This window comes from Eulemur rufifrons, chromosome 27 (genome assembly GCF_041146395.1).
Source record: "Eulemur rufifrons isolate Redbay chromosome 27, OSU_ERuf_1, whole genome shotgun sequence".
Classification (NCBI taxonomy): domain Eukaryota; kingdom Metazoa; phylum Chordata; class Mammalia; order Primates; family Lemuridae; genus Eulemur; species Eulemur rufifrons.
The window spans coordinates 12058654-12077069 of record NC_091009.1 but is presented as its reverse complement, the minus strand read 5'-3'; positions in this window follow the sequence as shown (position 1 = coordinate 12077069).

Here is an 18416-nt window from a genome sequence, read left to right as displayed (position 1 = left end):
AGACTAGCTCCTGCTCTTCCCCTTAGACTGAGGAAACTCATTTGGGGAAGTATTATGGCAGCCAACTTTGACTAATGTTTACGTAGTAGTCATAAAGTGTATCTATTTAGGTTCATTATCAGTGTAGATAGTTGCACATTAAAGTTGTTGTTTAGTAATAAGGACCAAACATTATATAGCCATTTTCAAATTATTTTATTTTATTGAGTAGGATGATGTAAAAATAGATTGTCCAGTTAAATACTGGGCACCTGACAATACTAGGAAAAGACAGCATGAACAATGGCCTGGGGGAAGAGAGAGCTTTGTACATTTATAGAGCTTAGAGAGGTTCAATAGGACTGAGGAGTAGAATGTTGAAAGAACATGCAGAAGCAATGAGCAGAGTTCTGGGATTCGTAAGCCGATTTGAAGAGATTGGACTTTGACATCAAGCCAGTGAGGGGCCATTGAAAATATTTTAAACAAGATTTAATTTTTAAAATGATTGCTGTGTTTCTATGTGATGAATGGATTATAAGAGGAAGGTATAAAAGGAGACAATTTAGAAGCTATAACAATAGTTTGGTTTATGGTAACATCGGTACAGATAGTAAAAAATGATTCTACTCAGAACCTACTTAGGAGGCATAAATGACAGTGGGGTGCATGAAAGGGGTGGCACCCATACTGTGGCCTGGGCAACAGGGGATGGGGATGTAGCTCCATGACTGAAACATAAGACACTAAATCAGGAGTAAGTTTTCAAGAGACGATGGTGAACTCCGTTTTCAATACGCTGGGTTTTAGGCACCTCTGAGATTTGCAAGTGATTGAGTCTAGCAATCACTTACATATATATTTTGGTGGCTGGGAGAAAGATCTGGGCTATGGATATAGATTTAGAGAAATCAACATAGAGACGTTACCTTAAGCAATGGAGGGAAACAAGAGTGTTTCAGAGCAGTGTAGGCAAATTAAGGTGGAAAGATAAAGAGAGACAAAGCTCTGAGAAACACCCACATTGCAGGCGCGATTACTTTAGGGGTAAGAAGCAAAATAAGTAGGTATCAAGATAGCAGCATGATGAAGGCTGAGAGTAGAGGGTCTCAGGAAGATGCTGTCTCAAGTTTCCAAAGCTGGAGTGTGTCAAAAACTGTGAAGAGTCTGAGATTTTATCTATTCACGTTAACAAGTTAGTCCTCTAAGTTCCAGGATGCTGACGGAAGACATGAGACTATAGAGTGAGAGCCAAAGGACTGTATCATTTGTGGCTGAGCAGGCTCAAGCTGTACCGGAGCAGAAGAGAATGGACTAGTTGAGTGCTGCACACGCAGTGAGTTTGCATTAAAGCTCTGAATCTCTAGTCTAGGAGACGCGAATCTTTTAAAATTGCCTGCAAGCAAAGTTGCCCAAATTTTCCCGGAAGGGAGACATTATGTTCATTATATGGACAGTAAATATTAATCATAGCCCTCCCTCTTGAAGATGTCTCTATATTCCTTGTACAAATTCCTTGAAAAGATATTCCAAAACCAAAAGCTATTAGTGTCAGCTCTCATAATGTGCAAAAACGTGAGGAATCCCTGGAGAATTGTCTTCCATCAAGGGGAGGGGTAAAATAATCACACCACAAACCAATATTTTGTAAACATATTTTGTGTCATACACTCTACTAAGTATCTTTTCTCCAATTTACCCATCAAAACAACTCTATTAGGTAATTTCTTTGATCATTTCCAATTTACAGGTAAAATCAAATACTAAAAGATTAATGAAAAAGATTGGCTACAGCAAAGTGATGGCTGATAGCAGCAGAATCCAGACTGGAACAAGATGCAAAACGATTGGGAGCAGTAAAAACAGAGCTAGAGCGCATAAAAAGCATAAAGTTATTTGATTGTAAAGAAAAGGTAAGAAAAAGTTAATCAAGAATGGATTTTAAAAAAATTAGAGCTATTTTTGTCCTCTCATGTGCAGGGAAAATGCCAATTAAAAAAGGAAAAAATAATAGGGGGTTCAAGAAAGGGCAGTGGGCAATATCACGAGAAAGAAGGCCAATTAAGATAAGGTCGCACGCACATCTGGGAGGTAGGAGAGCCGTGTCCTTCCCTAATAACAGGAGGGCTTGTAGCAGTGCAGGGTTGAGTGGTTTCTATCTGGTGGCTTCTCTTTGATCTGTGAGGTTGAAGGTGAGATCACCCGCTGAGATTAAAACAAAGGGGACTGAAGGAAGTGGTCTGAATTTTGAGAATAGAGTAGGTTTTTGCACAGGACAGGCAAGAGAATGGACAAGGAGTTTGATGTGAGTTTCTTTAGCAGGGCTCTGGTTCGTTCTGCTGATTTTCCAGGAGAAGGAGGTTACGGGAAATAGCATCCTGAAAACAAGTGTAGTTGTGGTGGGCCATGAAATCTAGGCTGGACAGGAAGAGAAACGAAGGCAGTGGAAGCTGGTATATAAGGAACACGCAGAGGGATGGTCTATGGACTCAAAGTCCTGACAAGACAAACACTTGTTTGGTAAAGTCATTGAGTGAGCAAGCTAGAAAAAGTAGGAGGTGAGATTCCTGGTTTTACAATGAAGTTATGTTTCATTTGACATCAAAAACTGTAATTTCTGGCTCTTTGCATCATGCCAGGCATCTCTGATCATAAACATAAGAACTTGAGATTTAAGCCCTTGAATCTTTCTTTTTCACTGAACAGATGTTGACAGTGGGCAGTGCCTACCGCAGGGACAGATAAACTACTTTGTGAGGATGCCAGGAAGAAAACTGCAGCCAAGACAGAGTGCCTAAATTATAATTACAGGAAGCTCTCTGTTAAAGGAAAGCAAGTTTTCAAGGCAAAGAAAATGTGTGTTCTCAGAGAGTATTAAAACACTAGTGTTGGAAAACTATGAAACACATCTGTTCTCGGCATTGTCATGAAGTTCATCGTTGATGGTGGTAAAGTTTCTATGTAAGTGAGGTTTGTTTCTTTGTTTTTTTATTTCAGCACATTATGGGGGCATAAATGTCTAGGTTACATATATTGCCTTTGCCCCACCCGAGTCAGAGCTTCAAGCGTGTCCATCCCCCAGATGGTGTGCACTGCACCCATTAGGTGTGAATATACCCATCCCCACCTCCCCCTCCCACCTGCCCGACACCCAATGAATGTTACTGCTATATGTACACGTAAGTGTCAATCAGTTAATACTAATTTGATGGTGAGTACATGTGGCGCTTCTTTTTCCATTCTGGTAATACTTTATTTAGTAGAATGGGCTTCAGCTCTATACAGGATAACACAGGAGGTGCCAGATCATCATCGTTTTTTGTTGCTGAGTAGAACTCCATGGTACACATCCATCACATTTTATTAATCCATTCATGTATTGGAAATATTAAAGAAAAATCAAACAGAACTTCTGGAAATGAGGTTTGTTTCCATTGGCGCTGAAACTCCTCTACTGTGCTCTTTGCAGTTTGGTAACTTCATTTTGGTATCTGCCCCAAACCGGGGGCTGTATTGCTTTTTAGCTACAACTTAACAGGGGATACTTTTCAGGTTTATCTGAAGCATTAGATTATGTGTTCCAAGACATCGTCTTGAAATTTGCTCTCACTTAGTGTTGTTCTTCTCTGTTTTAAATGATTCTTTTTTCAATCTCCTTAATAACCTTCTCTTCCTCCACTCACCTCTTACATATTGGTGTGCCCAAGTCCTGATCACTGGCCATGACACAAGACATTGCTAGTTGCTTACCTATATCGATTGCATTCCTGTATGCTATTGCGTATCTGTTTTTCCCTTCCTCCCTAGTAACAGAACCTCTATTTTTATCTGGGTTCATTGTCTAGCAGCTTAAAACCTACCTGTTCCAGCCTCTCTTGTAGTTTGCTGTGGTCATGTGACTAAGGTGACCAACCATCCCAATTTGTCTGAAACAGCAATTTTCTGGGACAGGAGACTTTCAATAATAAAACTACAAAAATCCCAGCCAAACCTGGATGAATTGGTCACCTTACATCTGACCAACATCAAGCCAACAGTATATGAAGGAAATGAAATATGGGCGTAGATTTTTTAAAATAAATTTTATTGTGTACAGTTGACCCTTGAACAATATAAGGGTTAGGTGTTCTGGAATATCATTTTTGGTTCTTGAATATCTTTTCTTTATATCTCCATATAATGGTCAATCTTTCTAACATACATAATATCTGACTTTTTTTACTCTAAACTTGTATTGGTTTAGCTCCTCACTATGTCTCTCCTGGATCATTAAATTGTCTCCAATATTTATAAAGTATATTTCTATATAAAATATATTTGTGGATAGTAACTTCCAGAGTTCCCTTTTTGGAACACAACTCTGATCATGTGCCTTCCTGTATTAAAATCCCTGTTAGTGCCTTCAGGGTGTAATATCAAATCAGTAGCTAGGTCTGTAATGTGCTTCAGAGGTGACCTGCTCTACCTCTGCTACATCACCTTGTGCTGATCCACTACACGGATACTAGTCTAGTACTAGACAATTCTGGTCCACTAGGGCTATTACTACTGTTCTTTTGTACTGGAGAGACACCGATTTTTAAATATGTCACACTCTCTCACTGCAGAGCTGTTGCACATTCAGCTTCTTCCATTTGGAATGGTGCCTCCCAACTGTGATCAAATGCTGAAACAGGTTTCCAAACTTTCTTGGCTCATGGCACCTTTAGTGACTCAGTAATTTTTCGCAGCACCCATAGATGTTAATAAATATTTATATACTAACAACTCAGTAGCCATTTAAAAAATAATTACACTTACAATGAAAAAAATATATTTCTTAAATAACAATTACTTATTAATGGGATGTGTTCTTCTGTTGGATATTACACACTTGTCGAATGTTAGCATTGGATTGCATCTTGCCATGCTCATTTCTCACCTCACATTGACTTTTTCTATGGTAGTAGCTTTTTATCCAGAAGCCACGGAAAACTCAGCTCTGCAAAGACACTGTAGCATCAAAAGGAATACACTGTGCTCTAATGTTAAAACTGTGGACTATATTGAGGTAGTAGTTCATTTGCTGCCTGACATTTGCTCTGTTTTCCCAGCAATTGAAAATGATTCTCCAGTGAGTTTGTTGTTATGCCCTGGAGTGCCTTGGCGCAGTGTTTGGGCACGATGATACTGAAAGAATGGCATTGAAAATAGTGCCATCAGAGTTTATTATTTCATTAGAAATTTATTCTTTTATTAAAAACTGATCATTCTGTTCAAGACAAGGCAATTGGTAAATTACTGTGAGCTAAGAGTCTGTGAGTCTATCATTCTTATTGTAGACTTCACTATAAGTCTAAGAATTTCTGCACTAGATGATTTTTCAGGTTAAAGGATGGACTGTAGATGTCAAATTAGTGAGGAAGGCTAAAATTAAGACTAAAAACATATACAAAGGGAAATGCTTCCTTATCTAACTATAGCATTGCAGTGAATGTTGAATGCATCACCCAGATTGACCTTTTAAGTTAGAAACATTCATTCATCAGATGCTGGGAGTATTGACTACTGATAGATCGTGGGAATTGCACTTGGTCAAAATGAGCTGTTTTGCACAAAGTTACATCCTCTCCCTGGAGGCAGCCCACATCTGATGACTACTCAATGTGGCGTAAAAAGGCCCAGGTTTCTTGTCTAAATCTGAGACCTCTCCGAGGAGCCATTGCTGCTCCAGAGCTCCCCAGGGGTCTGGCTTAGCCCTCTGGTGATCTGCATCACTATTCAGTTTCTTCCTCTGCCTCATCTTGCTTCCTCTGTTTAGTCACAGATTTTGGTACCAAGACTGTGCTCCAGTAAACTTGCTGTCCACAAATCTCCATCTCGGGGCTGTGCCAGAGTACTTTACCTAACACAAGATCATAGGAAATATCTTTAATCACGTGTTATTTTACTTATGAATGCATGCTGCTGAACCATTATGGATTGTTATTTATCTGAATCTGTACTGCTCTGTTAATAAGTCATTTTACTATATTAAGTACAAGCTCTTAGGAACAAGTTAAACTATGTCTTATTTTCCCAACAAATTTTCCAAAATTTAGGACAGGTGTGGTGGCTCACACCTGTAATCCCAGTGCTTGGGGAGACTAATGTGGGAGAATCACTTGAAGTCAAGAGTTCGAGACCAGCCTGGGAAACATATCAAGACCTCATCTCTACAAAAAATAAAAAAAATCTTAGCTGAGCATGGTAATGCTGGGCTATAGTCCTAACTACTTGGGAGACTGAGGTGGGAGGATTGCTTGAGCTCAGGGGTTTAGGGTTACAGTGATGTATGATCATGCCACTATATTCCAGCATGGGTGACAAGCAAGACCTTGTCTCTAAAAAAATAAATTTTCCAAATTTTTTTCATATTATTAAGATAACACAAACAAACAAAAGAAAGAAGTTACATTTAGCATCTGACACATCTCCACTTCCCAATACAAATTAACATACATTTCAAGATATGGAAAATTTTTATAGTACTAGAAATTATGGTTTACACATTTAGTATCTATACATTTTTAGCATTTAAAAATAATAACTGTAAAGTTCTTAATTGTTTGGAGTGAACAAATTGTCTTCAACCATATTTCATTTGCTGTGAACACATGCATACATGAGTATAATAGATATTTTTCTCATTTTATTGCCTCTCCAGAGACATGAAACAGGGACCTCACTAAATTTTGTTCAACTCAGTCTTCTTAGAAGTTAACTAAATATAAGTTCAGGATTTTAAAATTTTGGTGCTTTGATTTTTTAAAAGATTAAATCATCAGGAGTAGAGTAACAGTAATGGCCTTCACGGTGTTAGCCACAGTAGAACAAGGGCTGACAGACAGCGTAGCAGTGGCCGCACTTGTGGAGAAAGGCGGAGACCCGGATCCAGCCTTAGAACCGCATGGTTCTGGGTGAAGGAGCATCAGCGGTTAGTGGAGCATCATGTGGCGACACTGTAGGGATCCTGGGTCATTTTGCAATAAGGTCTGAGCACACCTGCCACAGCTCTTAGGGACTTACTGCTCTTCCACGAGTCTGGCATTTTTGGATAGGCACCCATCATGAACAGAAAGGTAAGAGGGCTCGGGAACCACACAATATATTATTAAACTATATATCTGCTATTTATTTTTAGAATTATGGTGGAAAAATTAGGTAAATTGCTCAGATAATTCATTCAAGGGTAAAGTCACTTGGAAAAAATTGACAATGTACCTGTTTCAATTGTATCTGCATTTGAGTCCATTTTAGGACGACCACATATAAGATGATAGCTGAGAGATAACTATTTAAAAATTTAAATTCATGATTTATTTTTGCCAAAAGATGGTGCTCATGTATCTGTTAAGTCTCAGCAGATAAGAAGAAGAAAAACCACATTCTTTCAATGAATCTGAAGGTACGAAACTCAAGGTTTTGGAATCATGCAATATACTTGCATTTTACTACATTGCATTTGAAATGTAAACAACTTAATTTAAAAGATAGGTTCCTGAAAATGTATTATGAAACCACAACCTCTCACAAGAGACTTAGCATACCACATTAAAACACTTGTAAAAGAAATGCAGAATTCTACAATAATTTTACTATCTTCCATTCCAAAAACAAAGCTGGAATGAAAGTATGAGAATGAAAAAAAAAAAAAAAAAAGGAAATAGTAAAATAATACAACAAAGGCATATTTTACATGCTAGTTTGAAACTCAGAATTTCATTGCTTTGCTATATAATCATGAATACTGGGCTTTCTATGTTTGCAAAAGACATGCAATTTAGCATATTCACTAATAATTGTTGAGCATCGACTGTATAACTAGCAGTGTGGTAGGTATTTTACATTCAGGATTTTACTTTAACACCTTTAGGAAGTAGTGATTACTCTTATCAAATCCATCTCAGAGAGGAGAAAAGTGAAGCTAGTTTAGAGACTGCAAAACCTTGGAGCCAATAACTGAACCTAAGCCATCTAATTCTAAAGCTCATGGTCTTAACCACAATGCTATGTAAGTTCTGTAAATATTTTGTTCAAAATTTGAATGCTAGGTTTATAGAACATATTATTTAAATTTTCCCATATTATTGTTATTCTTAAATGTAGTTAACTGCTTTTCATAAACACAGTTGAAAACGGTAGCATATATTCTAGAGTTCTTTTTTTTTTTTTTTTTTTTTTTTTGAGACAGAGTCTCACTCTGTTGCCCAGGCTAGAGTGAGTGCCGTGGCGTCAGCCTAGCTCACAGCAACCTCAAACTCCACTCCTGAGCTCAAGCGATCCTCCTGTCTCAGCCTCCCGAGTAGCTGGGACTACAGGCATGCACCACCATGCCCGGCTAATTTTTTCTATATATATTTTTAGCTGTCCATATAATTTCTTTCTATTTTTAGTAGAGATGGGGTCTCGCTCTTGCTCAGGCTGGTCTCGAACTCCTGAGCTCAAAGGATCCGCCCACCTCGGCCTCCCAGAGTGCTAGGATTACAGGCGTGAGCCACCGCGCCGGCCTCTAGAGTTCTATGTCTCTGAACAGAATGCCAGTAATGCCGCCTACTAGTGGTGTTATCTTGGACAAGTTTCTTTATCTAAAAAATAATAGTGCTTAGAAAGTAGTCAATAGTGCTTACTTTAAGGACTGTGGTGAGAAATAGAAATAATACACATATAGTGCTTATATCCAGAAAGCACTAAGTATATTGGAATAATTATTTTAAAAAAAGATCAATCAAAATATGATTCTATTCTACAGGCAAACTCTAAGTCACCAGTGAGAAAACAAAGTCCTATGCAGAAAATCACTAAAGCAAACATTCAATCCTTTGAATAAAATAAGAATATATATTTCTGTGTAGGTATATTCAACTCTAAAAAATTCATTAAGTATATGGCTTCAGAATTATCCATATAAAGGTGATTTTTAAGTTGCAAAATAATTCTTTATTAAGAGATTCATAAAATGATAAATTTTGAAGTTGCAATTTGTCTTAATGTATTCATAATGTGATACAATTGACATGTTTTGTAAAGTGATTACATAAAGTGGGATGAAAGTTAAAATGATTATTCCAAATCATCAAATGTTAGTGCTTTCATTAACAAATCAAGATTATGTCAAACTTTATGGCACTAATTATTCTGTATATTTCTTTTACTCATAAAGTTCTAGATTAGTTTATATCCTGGGGAAAAGCCTATGATAAATCATTTCTGAAACAAAATTTTACTGAATTTAAACAATTATCTTGGAAGTGATGAGTGCATAGTACAGTTGTTAAGAGAGGGCTACACATACAATGAAGGTGTTCAGCTTTGTGTATATATTTTGCATTTTCACTAATGTTAGATTTAATTTAAACCCATATATGTATTTCCAAATACCTAATTATAGCTATTTCCATTGAGATTTTTTTACACCATAATTCTCTAATATAATTTAAATTTGAAAGTTCCCCAATGCTATAACACAAATGTATGTTTAAAAAATCCTCAGTCCCGTCGTGAATTCACTTTAACACATCACCTCCTGCATTTTATTACATGGATTAGTCTTTAAAAATGGAGAACAGCTGGCCTTTGCCTGCAATATAATAACATCCTCCCATACTTTTCTCTAGGCTAAGTAACCCAAATTCCCTTAGCCTCTCATTCTAAATCCTGCTGTCTAGCAGTTAAACCACTCTGCTGATGAACCTGGCCCTCTTCAAATTTATTCACCTCTCTGTTATGCTAAGTAGTCATAACTCATTAACCAGTTTTCAATCAATAATAAAGCAGCTGTCACTCACTATGTTCCCTGCTGTATAGGAAATGGCCCAATGGAAGAACGAGCACTCACACATACAAATGGATTTGTACCCAATTACTCTTTGGATCCACATATTCGTTTATATTCTTGTATATCAACTTAAAGATTTATTAACATGCACTATATGCCAAGTATAGTTCACTTTTTCATCAGATTTTTATTGGTATCTGCAATGTTCCTTGGCTCATACCAGTAATATAGGGATGAACAATACAGACCTGTCCACGTGGTGCTTATGTTCTAGGATATGAGTCAGATAATAAATGAGCTATAATCATGAAAAATAAAATATTAACTGCTGAGAAGAAAAATAAAGCTCTTAAAAATTAAAAGAAAGTTTAGGCACAGGGCATGCAATGATAAATAAGAAGTCAAGGGTGGTTATTTCTTCTCTTTATTGGCTGGGAGTTAATAGTCTGAATCTTTAATAACATAATGTTGCTGACAAAACCTAATGTTCATTGAGAGCTTCCTAGGTGATCAAACATTATGTCAACCACTGTATATGCATTATTTCATTTAATCACCACAAAAAATTTTACAAAGCAGATACTAGTACTAGTCCCATTTTCCTAATGTTAAGTCTGAGGCTTAAAGAATTTGGGTAACTTTCTAAAGTCATAACATGACAAAGTAGCAAGACCTGAAGCAAAACCAGGTCATCATGACTCTGCATTTTGATTTCTTATCCCCATATGGTCAATTAGGAACAAGGCCAGATCGAGAGATTTAGTGGCCCCAGTCATACAAATAATCGGGTGTTCTGAGAAATGTTAATAATTTGACATTTTGTCAAACTGACATTTTAAAGATGCTAGTTTAACATTTATTTGGGGAGAGGGGCAGGTCAAATGCTGTTAGAATAAGAGTAGGAAAGGAAATTCTCTGCTTTTTTAACATCATTTTTAGAAACAATACTCAACAAAACAAAAGCTTTGTCCTTCCAGGACAAAAACCCACTCTCCCCAGAAGGATATTTTGTGACTATTTGTTATTACTCAAGAGTTTCCTTGGTGGTCTCATCCCAGAACCCCATTCCAGCTTTATAAAATATTTCTTCCAAAATTTTTAGAATTTTCCCTGAGATTATTAAACAAGACTTTTTTGTTGGGAAATTATATCGGCTCAATATAATTCTTTGATTTTTATCAGTATCCGCTGATGTGGGCAATTTATCTGGGTGTGCTTCCCCTTAACCCAGATGCTGCGGGAACCGGTGTTGAGTTGTACCAGGTGCAACAGAGGGGCAGGAACAAAGGGCCTAAGATCTTGACTTTGATAAAGTCTTCTGTTTCCTTAGGGCATATGAATCCCATGAGATAGATTCCAATGCTCTTGAGCATTAAAAGGATACATGAAGAAAAATTCATGTTTTTCTGTCGGAGTTGCCCAAATTCCTAGTCAGATCATACACACGTTAATAATGAAATTCTTCACAAGTAGGGGTTTTTCTTCAAGTTATGAGACTGTAGCCTAACCATGTGATCCAGATAATTTATTTACAACCACAGTGTGTTTGACAAAAGGCTTGTGTGAAGACATATATTCTAGAGAAGATAATTTCTTTCACTGCTCATTGATGATTGCATTTAAACCATGGAAAATGGTAGGATTAGCTTCAAGGCCAGGATCTACCATGATACCCTGCTTCCTGGTTGGCCATCAAAGGTCACGGACGTCACTCACCTTTCACCCTTACCTCTTTTGCCTGTTAATTGTCTTTAGAAAGAACTTCCCTTCTTTAGTCATTGTTTCTGCAGTCTTCACTCTCCTGTGCACTCCTGTTTCTTCCCTCGTCTTCTTCCCCATCCGCACGCTGTCCAGTACACTTTGCAACAGACGAGCTTCGTGGATAAGAAAAGATGATGCTCCTCTTTGATACCTGTCAGTGAAAACTGTCTCCTCTCACTCGGCTCCTTGTCCTGCTGCTATTCCCAGTGGTGATGAGACCCCTCTCCGGGCACTTTGCATTCATAAATTGGGGTTGGCTTATTTAGGTTTACTGATCCTCTTCAGGCGACGTTTATGATATTCTGCTTTTTCTGTAGGAGACAGAGTCAGGCTCATTATGTTGAAATAATGTTTTCTGCTTAAAAGTTCTCTCACAGAACCTTGAGCTCTTCAGGGGAAAGGTACTGTATAAATCCAATAAAGGATGAATACATAAATAATAAAAGGCTGGTCAATGCTGAGAATAGTGAGATTTTTTTTTTTTTTTTTGCTACTGTGCAAGAGGCACTATAAATTATAATTTTTCCAAAGTGTGGCAGTTTTATTAAAAGAAAGAAGATTAGCAGATATTTTCCTTCTCTCCTGAGCATAAAAGAAAAAGAAACAAGTTGAAATTGTAGGAATCTGGGTTAGATGCAGTCTGTTTCTATAGGGCTGTCATATTTCAGTAGATCTGGTCAGTATGCCAAATGGACCTGCAAATAATACTAATCCTGATTTCCACAAGCTGATTTCCATGCCATGAGAACATTCTGCATGTCCTGGGTGACGCTGCAGATGAGGTAAAGACAGCTATTAATACACTGAATTGCGAGTTTCATTCCTGACTCATGAGATGGGCTCGCGTTGTGCCACAGCACTGGCCTGGGGGTCACAGGAAACAGCAGTGTCATCCAAACCCAGTTCAACTCTGTGAGCTTGGGCGCCTCATGTGTCCTCTCAGAATTTCAGTTTTCTCAGCTTAAAGTTGGGCATGATCTCTCCTGCCTATTAGTATTATTAAGCAATTTAAAAGAGAATATCTGTAAAGTGCGTGGCATAGTGGTTAACACATATCAAGCCCCAATAACTGGGGAAGACATATGAAAGAATATCTTCAATAAGCAATTTCTAAAACAGAATACTGTTAGTCAGACTGGAAGTTCTGTCTATAGCCACGGCACCATGGACATGACTCCACGTCCTGACAGCCCTGGAACTGCAGCTCCTCAACATCTTTTCCTTGGGCTTAAATACAGATGAACTATCAACCATGTTGCTCAAGAGTATTTGCTGTCTTCTTCGGTGTTTTTGATGCAATCTTATGAGTTCTAGGTTCACATTCTTCATCAATCATCCCTGGTTGAGTTTAGAACCACTAGGAGTGGGATTTATGATTAAGCATTCATCTAGATTTCCTCTTATACACATTCAAAATAAAGAAACAAAAGGGCACAAACACACTGAGACAAAAGAATGAAACAGAATGACGAGCTAACAAAAGAAGTCAACCTTCTAGAAACTGACAAGCAGGTGATGCCGGTTGACTGATTCAACAGATATGAGAAATCTAACTTTATGTTGTCCGGGTCAGGGGGAACTTAGAAATAAGCAAATTTCCTCTAGTGAAGTAAAAAACTTCAAAAAGCCTCTGAAATTTGGATGACCAGTTACCTGAGCAAGCAAGGGTACACATTGAGCTTGAAATTGGGACGCGCAATATGTTTTTAAATTTTTCAGATCTCCCCCCAAAGTCTACAATCAAGTGATTCTGTCTTTCCTACTGGCAGAAACCTGGAATTTTACCTTCTGGAGAAGTAACTTTGCAAGATTTCTGCACTTGGGGCCCTTGGCCCACTAGAGGGTGGGAATGCGACTTGCTATTAAAAGCAGGAGACTCAATAAAAATTTACTCACATAAAGATAAAACCCCGTCCTCCCTCATCCTCCTCCTTCCCCCACCTTCTCAGATGTGGACAGTTTATCTTATTGGTACCCTTGTCCCCTGCCTCTCCTCACTACCCAATCCAAGCATATTTTAAAGATTTCTTCATTGAATAAAAACCAGCCCAAGATAATATCAAAGGTCTCCCCAAAATCACCTTAGAGCAGGCATTTTCAATCTTGCCTGCATTTTGGAATCTCCTAGGCGGGGATTTTTAAGTATCCTGATGCTTGAGTCTTCCTTCAAATCAATTGAGTCAAAATGTCTGGGGATGGGATTGATTCATACGTATCTTTTAAAGCACCCAGCAGCCCGGGAGTGGGGCCCGTCAGTGAACAAACCTTGTGCTTACACAGAGCTGGACTTTACTTTTGGCACTTCTTTCATCATCACTCAACATCAGAAGAAATCTTTAATGTGAACGAAAGAGACTAAAACAAAGAGAAATATAGGAATCTGATATTCACAGAAATAATGCTGAAAGGAAACACTCTGAAGTCTATAATGAATTTTAAAAATAAACAAATATATTGTACATATAAAAAAAGGAACAGATAACTACACAAAAGATAGAATCAAAGAATTTCAGTTCAGATCTATTCAGAAACGTTTAAAGTTTATGTTATTTAACATGCGGGAATATAGGTCCCTACCTCTCATGTCTCTAGCCCAATTGATTACTCTACACCCCCCACAACCACCACCTGTTCTGAGCTCCAGCAACCCTGAATGCTCATCTAGGGGCCTTCCCAGTCCGTGGTCCAGGTTACTTCTTACCTCGGAGCATGTCTGTGTGCTGGTCCCTTTGTCTGAATGCCTGTCTTTGCCTTAGTGGCCCCTCCCCTTACTCTGAGGACTTAGCACAGATTCACCTCTTCTAAGATGCTTTTTCTTTCTTCCTAGGACAGAATGAGGTAAACCTGCATGATAACTTCCCAATAATAATGTGTATCTGTCCCTTAGGATTCACTTCGATACCATAGAAGTTAAAAGCACAGTCACAGAATCAGATAGATCTTGGGTTTGCCAGTTACTGTATTTGAATTCTATGTATTCTTGAGCAACCAAGCAACTTCGTCCTTCTCAGCATCGGTTTCTTCATTTCTATAATAAACGAGGCTAATAATATTATAACAATGACTATGTTACACGGCTGTAGTGAGGACAAAATCCAGTTACTGTACACTTACCACAGTAAACACACACATTGTTCAATCCCACCTAAAATCCAGGTTCCGGGGCTTTTCCACACCACTTTGGTGGTCTACCTCTCTGGGTAAGTGATCCATCCTCTTCACTTTGCGCATTTGTCTGTTTTGTGGTGGCAAGATGGTATTGGGCCATTAAAAAGGAAAATACCAACATGCTGTTCAGCCATATTAGGGTCATTTGCAGGTAACGATTAACAAAACGGTCCCTCCCAATGGCTCCTGGAAGATCAGCCTCTCAGCTGTCGTGCATGTTTTGACTGGGTTTCCCCTCAGCTGCCAAGTGTCCCATGTGAATGGCATTCCATGTGTCTTCTGCTGACCACCCTCCTTTATTTTATTTAGTTATTTATTTTTGAGACAGAGTCTCGCTCTGTTGCCCTGGCTAGAGTGCCGTGGCGTAAGCCTAGCTCACAGCAACCTCAAACTCCTGGGCTCAAGCCATCCTCCTGCCTCAGCCTTTCGAGTAGCTGGGACTACAGGCCTGCACCACCATGCCTGGTCAATTTTTTCTATTTTTAGTTACCTGGCTAATTTCTTTCTATTTTTAGTAGAGACAGGGTCTCACTCTTGCTCAGGTTGGTCTCAAATTCCTGACCTCGAGCGATGGATCCTCTGGCCTCCGCCTCTCAGAGTTTTAGGATTACAGGTGTGAGACACCACGCCCGGCCTCTTAGCCCCCCCTTTCTTTATTGTCTCTCTATCTGGACCTCTTCTCTGTGTCCCTGAGATTACACATCACACCCATCTCTCTCTTTCCCATCTGGAGGCTGAAAGGCAGATGGGGGCCACTTCCCTCTCCGTTCTCTCTTCAGTCTATTATGGTGGCACCGTCTGATCTGCTCCCCTCTCCACTTTTCAGTTTTTATTCTCTGCAGTTTAGTTAGAAGACAAAACAAGAAACAACAATTACAATAACAATTACAATTACAATAACCTTCTTTCTATTGTTTCTTTCTCTTTGTAATCTTGACATAATAATCTAAATTCTCCCTGACAGTGTAGACGGAAATATTGGAGAAATGATTTCTTTTCAGAGTAATCACTCTCACTGCATACACTCTAGCAGGTTGTAATTATAACTTTTATTTATTATAAGCACCTGCTATTGATCCATACCTCCCCCTAGAACATAATGTACCTGAAGGCAGTGACTATATCTTGGACGCCTTTGTTTTACTAGTGTTTGACCACAGTCACAGCCCCTGGCGCTGTTGAAGAAATGAAGACTTTGCCAAATGCTGTAAATGGCATTTGGAATAAGAAGCTTCCCATTGTCCTTAAAATTGTCTTGGTCACTTATGTATTATTTATTGTAAAAAAACTTATAGACCTATAAATTTGCCAATATCAACATAGCTTTTTAACTTAACACACTAATTTTAATATAATTTTTCTTTCAATTTAAAAATTTAGTTGTAAAAGTTCTCAGGCTCAGTATTGAATGTTTACATTACAAAGTCCAATAATATGCACGTGAAGTTATATGCTAGAGCTAAGGGGAGTTATATGCTAGGATGGTGCTTCTTCAGTGTACCTGTGAATCACCTGGAGATCTTGTCAGAGAACAGATTCTGATTCAGTGGGCCTGAGATTCTGCATCCTTAAGAATCTTCCAGATTATGCTGATCCTTCTAATTTATGAATCATGCTTTGAAAAGCAAGGCTGTAGATTTTAAAAATGCCTTATGGAATATAGAAGCGAAGCAAATAGATTACAAATTTTATCTATATTAGCACAGAGTAAAGAAACAGTAAAAACATGAATTGGCAAGTAAACAACATTGTAAAGTTTTCAATAACATTTACTGGTATAATATTATATTCAAATAATAATCATAACATAAAAAAACTGCTTTTTCTCATTGTGACTGGTGATTGCAAGGTAATTTCATTCATTGGTGATTGTTTTAATTTCTTTAGATGTTAGAGCAAAATTTAGACAACTTTCTTATTTGCTAATATAATCGTTGACAATATATACGTTTGGTTGTTGCAGGAATTCTACTTCATTACGAACAGTAATTGTAAAATTATAATGATGAGACATTAAATCCTGAAAAATCTGATATCTGCTTAAATTTTGAATCATTTACAGTTAAACTACCAGATGCACATTGGTTCTTAATTGTAGTAATGAGAAATGGTGATATCTGAAGTTTACAAAGCAGGATTTATTTTTTATTTCTGAAGCAAAATTTCCTTATAGATTAGTTCCCATTAAGAAAATTCAATATATTCAAAATAAGGCACAAAAATTATTTGTTAATGTTTTTAAAGTACTTTGCAAGCAACAACTAGTTTTTATTATGCTATGTTGTGGTTTTTATGTGTAATATGCAGTGGCGAAAATTAGAAATGTTTGCAAGACAATAAAGTGGCATTTCATTTTGTTTTGGAAACCATCTATGGAAAAACATCTGAGTATTTTGCTGCTTAAAGTTTGAATTAATTTCATAGGAATTAAGAAAACTTAATAAGCTTAAATGTCTCATAGAAATTGTTCAACAGATCATGAAGCAAATGTCTCCTCTGATATAAAAAGATAATTTCCAATAATATTTAATGAATTGAAGAAAAATTATACTATTTGCTCCAGCAAGGATGCTGGTAAATTTTTAGGCTTGCTCGCTACTTGCCTTCAGCCTTTCCTATAACTATTCCCTTTCACTAACTCCTATCTCAACAAAGCAGCAGGTTTGCCTGAGTGTACCTGTGTACTTGCCACTTGAGAACATGTGCATTCCCTCTCTCTCTTTCTCTCTCCCCTGCCAAGGTTACTGTTATAGATCCAAATTAAATTCGGGTCAAAAGATTCAAGGCTTTGAAAGGATTATATCTGTTGCTTCAAGTTCCAAAAATTAATGATTTTTCTAAGTAGGATTTTTCAGTGGGAACTTTTTGGGCTAATTTTTAGTGCTTATTGATTTTTCTTTTTTTAAAGATTTTATTTTATTTTATTTTATTTTTATTCATTTTATTTTTATAGCATTTCTATAGCATTCAGGTCCATAATATCCACTTACAGGCTTCACTTATTTGAAGGACTTTTCTCATTCAGAATAGACTTGGAGACTTGAGGTTGAAGAATATTTAGTATTTTCAATTCTTAGAGAAGCAAAAATGCAACTCTTGATGTCATGTAAATTGCTTGTCAGAAAGTGCCCTTAGCTTTACTCTAAAATCTATTCATGTAGGCTTACTTCTGATGACTTTAGATGCCTGGATTCTTTGGAAGCAGCAAGTTTGAAGGAACTTTGGGATGGGAGATGTCCTAAGAACAGGTAGACTGACAATAAGAAGAGAAAGCCATAACTCACGACAAATACAGAAGAGAAATAAGTGTCAGGATAATTGTAAAAATATTCAAGAAAGCATAACCCCACACTTCAGTAGACCTCAAAACATCTCAGCAACAACATTTCTAAATAATGACCATGAGTCAAACAGACGGGCAAGATTAAGATCACTATGCTCTGATTAAGAAGATAGGGTGGTAATCATTTAGCAATAAAAGCATGCTTCTGATTTTTTCAGGTATCAAGGATCTGCTCTTATCTCCTAACAGTGAAGCTATTGAAATGGTCCTGTGCTATTATGATCAAAGCGTGGGAAACTATAGTTATACAAGCAACAGCCCTCCAAGTGCCCATAGTGCAGTAGGACATGTGAAAAATAATGGTACCATAACTGCCACGATGACTACATACAAAATATGGTTTTAACATAGAGAATAAAATGATCAAAT